Source organism: Chenopodium album, chromosome 10 (assembly GCF_948465745.1).
Source record: "Chenopodium album chromosome 10, dcCheAlbu1.1, whole genome shotgun sequence".
NCBI classification, from domain to species: Eukaryota; Viridiplantae; Streptophyta; class Magnoliopsida; order Caryophyllales; family Amaranthaceae; genus Chenopodium; species Chenopodium album.
Window position 1 is genome coordinate 35135948 of NC_137843.1, and position 4794 is coordinate 35140741.

A 4794-nucleotide genomic window follows, 5' to 3' on the forward strand; every position below is an offset into this window, starting at 1 on the left:
TGAAGCTTCTAGTAACTTTTCTTGTTGTTCTCTTCCATTTTACTTGCTTTAATTGTTAAATACTTGGTTAATTCTTGTATCCTTAGATTGTTATTTAGCTTAATCCTTAGTTTGAATCTTGTTCATGAGCTGCTTGAAATTCTTAATTGCTTTAAATTCCATGGATTGTGAGTAGTCTAATTTTCTAGGGTTTGGGTAAAACCTTCAATGTAGTCACTAATTACTTGTTGCATATGCTAATTTGCTAATTGTTGGGTGTTAAATAGTTGAGCTTCAGTGGTTTCATTGCTTAGTTCTTGTATATGGCCATTGTTAGAACTATTTATTCAAGCTTTCTCAACGAAGGATCGAGAGATGAACTTGAGTTAGCTCCCTTATGCTTAATTGACTTGAAATGCCATGAGAATAGGACTTTCCAGTCAAGGGAATGTTTTTGTCATTGGAATTATGCTTTAATAATTGTTTTATGCTTTATAACCACGAGAATGGGTTGTATTCATGATTCAAGTAATCCCTCTAGCTTGACAGGAGTAGGTTGTATTCATGATTCAAGTAATCCCTCTAGCTTGACAGAGTAGTTGGGTGCTTTAGATAATTTCCCCTATGTTATCCACTTATTTTACCTTTATTGATGCATGTTATTGTGATTTGTGATAAAGGTTAGTGGTATAACCTGAGCCTTAGGATCCTCTAATTATTGTTAATCTCCTCTTAGTGTTATTTGATTTGAAATAGCAGAAGTTACTTAAACCAACCCAATTTCGATTTCATTTGGCTTATTTAAACTGTAGTATCTCGGTGGTTAATTTAACGCCTCTCTTGGGTTCGACCTTTTCTTACCGCAACAAGAAAAACAAGCAAGGATGGGAGAAAATCCAAGGGTGGCGTTGAAGGAATTGGGGATTCCGGGTGCATTTAGGTTTGAAAGTGGGATTGCTCCACCTACAACACCGGCAAATGACTTCGAAATAAGGCCGGCAATGATCACTTTGATAGAGAGGCGACAACTTAGTGGGGCTAAACATGAAAGCCTGCTAAACCATCTCAAAGAGTTCGAAAAATATTGCAATACTATCAAAGTGAATGGAATTTCCCAAGAATTCATCCGCCTCAAGATTTTTCCCTTTTCTCTCATAGGGCGTGCCTTGGAATCGTTAGACAAGGAGGTCAAACCCAATTCTCTAAGGACATGGGACGAAGTGACCAAGGAATTTCTATCCCGTTTCTACCCACAAAAGAAAACGACGGAGGCTAGAGCTTTGATTCAAGGTTTCAAGCAAACGACTAGTGAAAGCCTCTATGAAGCATGGGAGAGATACAAGGAGTATCAAAGAGAGTGTCCTCACCACGGAATTCCTACTTACCAAATTATTCAAATCTTCTATGGTGGCCTAAGTCCTCAAGGAAAGTCGTGTCTTGATGGAGGAGCCGGAGGTCCCATTATGAATAAACGGAGGCGGAAGTGGTAGACATAATTGAAGACGTAGTGAGGTACTATAAAGATTGGCAAGATGGTGAAAGGGAGTCAACTAGCAAGAGTAGTTCTTCGGTGTACTCGGTTGATCATCTTAATGCCATAAACAACTTGTCTTCACAAATGACAAACTTAGGGAAGGAAATGTCCGCTATCAAGGCAAAGTTGGAAAGTGCACCTCCCAAGTTTCGAATCTTCCCTCCTAATCTAAGGGGAGAGGTATGTCTTCTAATTCTTAACCTTCTCCCTTTTCTAGTAACATGCCTAGTGGTTGCTTGTTTTTTGATGTTTGTGGATCGTATGATCATGATGCTTCTAATTGCCTTCATGCATGTATGGATGTTTGTGATGATCAAGATGGGAATGTGAATGAGCATGTGAACTATGTGTCAAATAATAATGATTCAAGGTTTGAGAATCAAAGGGGTCAATGGAATAGGAATTACAACAACCATGGAAATTTTGACAACTATAACCAAGGTGGTGGTAATAGGAACCAAGGGAACCAAAACTCCCGAGGTAACTATAACAACCAAGGTTATAGTGGCCAAAATCAAAACCAAAATTATGGTTATCATAACCAAGGTTATGGTAACCATAATCAAGGTTATGGTCAAAACCAAAATAGAGGTAATTGGAACAATCAAAATAGGGGAAATTTTCAAAACAATGCTCAAAGGGGTCCCCCACCCGGTTTTGCTCCAAAGACCCAAAGTGGTAATTCCTATGTTTAACCCTCTTCTTCTTCTAGGACTAACATAGTGGAAATCATTGAAAACAAAACCAAGTTGTTGAACACTTACATGGCGGTGAGTGATAAGAAGTTTAATGAAATGATGACCCACAATAAGATGCTTAAAAACCAAATTTCTCAACTTGCCAATGTTTTGAAAGACCAAGCAAGCCCTTCTTCTTTATCCTCTCAAGGCCTAGACCCTAAGAGACCCGTTAATGCCATAGTCACAAGGAGTGGTAGGGTGCTTGAGGAGAGTTTGCCTAGCAAGAGTAAGAGTAAGGAGGGTGCCAAGGAGGTTTTAGTTGAGGATGAGGGAGATGATGCATCTTTGAATGAAGTAATGGTAGAGCCACCTAAGGAGGTGAAGGAAGAGAGAGAAGTTGTGAAACCCAAGCTTCATTATTCACAAACATTCATGAGACACAAATTGGATGAACAATTTGGAAGATTTATTGACATGCTCAAACTATTTCATCTTTCTCTGCCATTTACCGATGTTGTCACCCAAATGCCGAATTATGCAAAATTCCTTAAAGATATTTTGAGTGGTAGGAGGACTTGTGATGTTGTGGAGACGGTGAACTTGACCGAGAACTGTAGTGCAATCATAACGAACAACATGCCACCTAAGCTAAAAGATCCCGGAAACTTTTCCATCCCTTGTACTATTTCAAAAATGCAAATCGATAATGCCTTATGTGACCTAGAAGCTGGTGTTAGCCTTATGCCATATTCAGTTTACCAAAGACTTGAACTAGGGGAACTTTTTCCTACCAACATTAATTTGCAATTGGTCAATAGGTCAATCAAGTTTCCAAAGGGTAAGGTAGAGGATGGCCCTTTGAGGTTTAGAAAATTTGTTATTCCAGTGGATTTTATGGTACTTGAAGTGGACGAAGATGCTAGCATTCCTATCATTCTAGGTAGACCCTTTCTTGCTACCTCGGGTGCTATGATCAATGTCAAGAGTGCTAAAATTTCACTTAAGGTAGGAGATGAGGTGATTGAATTTAACTTGAGTGATAGCATGAAGTATCCAAGTTCTTCCTTGGAGAATTGTATGATGATTGACTCTCTTGATCATGTTGTGTCTTCTATGTATGAGCAATTGCTCACCTCTAATGATGCTCTTGAGAATGTTTTGTTGAACAAGGAAAAGATAGGTGTCCGTAGCAAAGAGATGACTTTGTATGAAGATTTGCTAAATGGGAGCATTGAAGACGTTGATGAGCAAATGTGCATGAACATCACTAGAGAATAAGCATTGCAAGAGGATACCACAAAAGAAGGTAAAGGTGTCCCCATGGTTGAGCTCAAACCTCTTCCATCACACCTTAGGTATGAATTCTTAGGCCCTAACTCAACTTTTCCCGTGATTGTTAGTTCCTCATTGAGTGAGAGCCAAGCTCAAAAGTTGTGTGGTGTGTTGAGAAAGCACCAAGGTGCTTTGAGCTATACCATTAATGACCTCAAGGGTATTAGTCCCGCTTTATGCATGCACCACATCACTCTTGAGGATAATGCTTCACCAAGCATTGAAAGACAATGAAAACTTCACCCTCAAATGGGGGAAGTAGTCAAGAAGGAAATCACCAAGCTATTGAATGCGGGAATCATATTCCCTATCTCTAGATCAAGGTGGGTTTCCCCAATCCATGTTGTCCCAAAGAAAGGAGGCATGACCATTGTAGAGAATGAGAAAGGTGAACTCATTCCTACAAGGACGGTCACAGGATGGAGGATGTGTATAGATTATCGACGTCTAAACACATCCACCAAAAAGGATCATTTCCCCCTTCCCTTCATTGATCAAATGCTTGAAATACTAACAAGGCATAAGTATTATTGTTTTCTTGATAGTTATTCCGATTTCTTTCAAATTTCCATTCACCTGGATAACCAAGATAAAATAACTTTTACTTGCCCATAAGGAACTTTTGCTTATAGGAGAATGCCATTTGGGCTTTGCAACGCCCCCTCCACCTTCCAACGATGTATAATGAGCATATTTGGAGATATGTTAAAAGAGGAAATGGAAGTGTTCATGGATGATTTTTCGGTGGGAAGTGTTTCATTTGAGGCTTGCCTTGAGAACCTTGAAAAGTTTTTGGCTCGATGTGAGAAAGTGAATCTAGTCTTGAATTGGGAGAAATGTCACTTTATGGTTGAGGAAGGAATTGTCCTTGGTCATAAGATCTCCCACAAAGGAATAGAGGTGGACCAAGCAAAGATTGGAGTCATTAAAGAGCCACCACCTCCGGTCAATGTAAAAGGTGTGAGATCTTTCTTGGGGCATGCCGGGTTTTATAGGAGATTCATTAAGTATTTCTATCTAATTACTAAGCCCCTCAATGATCTTCTTCAAAAAGATGTTGAGTTCGTGTTTAATGATAGATGCTTGGAAGCATTCAACAAATTGAAGAAAGCTTTGACTTCCACCCCCATAGTCCAAGCCCCGAGATGGGATTTACCTTTTGAATTGATGTGTGATGCTAGTGATACGTCTATTAGAGGTGTTTTGGGTCAAAGGTTTGATAAGAAGCTCCATGTCATCTATTATATGTCAAAAACCCTCAATGGAGCT

The 4794-nt window shown here is 39.4% G+C and overlaps 1 non-coding gene across 1 annotated transcript; it reads right to left on the reverse strand.

Moving 5' to 3' along the window:
• Positions 1-1248: 1248 nt before the first annotated feature.
• LOC145565994 (small nucleolar RNA R71) lies at positions 1249-1354 on the reverse strand. The gene has a single exon (XR_014095342.1). It is a non-coding gene; the product is annotated as a small nucleolar RNA R71 (small nucleolar RNA).
• Positions 1355-4794: the final 3440 nt, after the last annotated feature.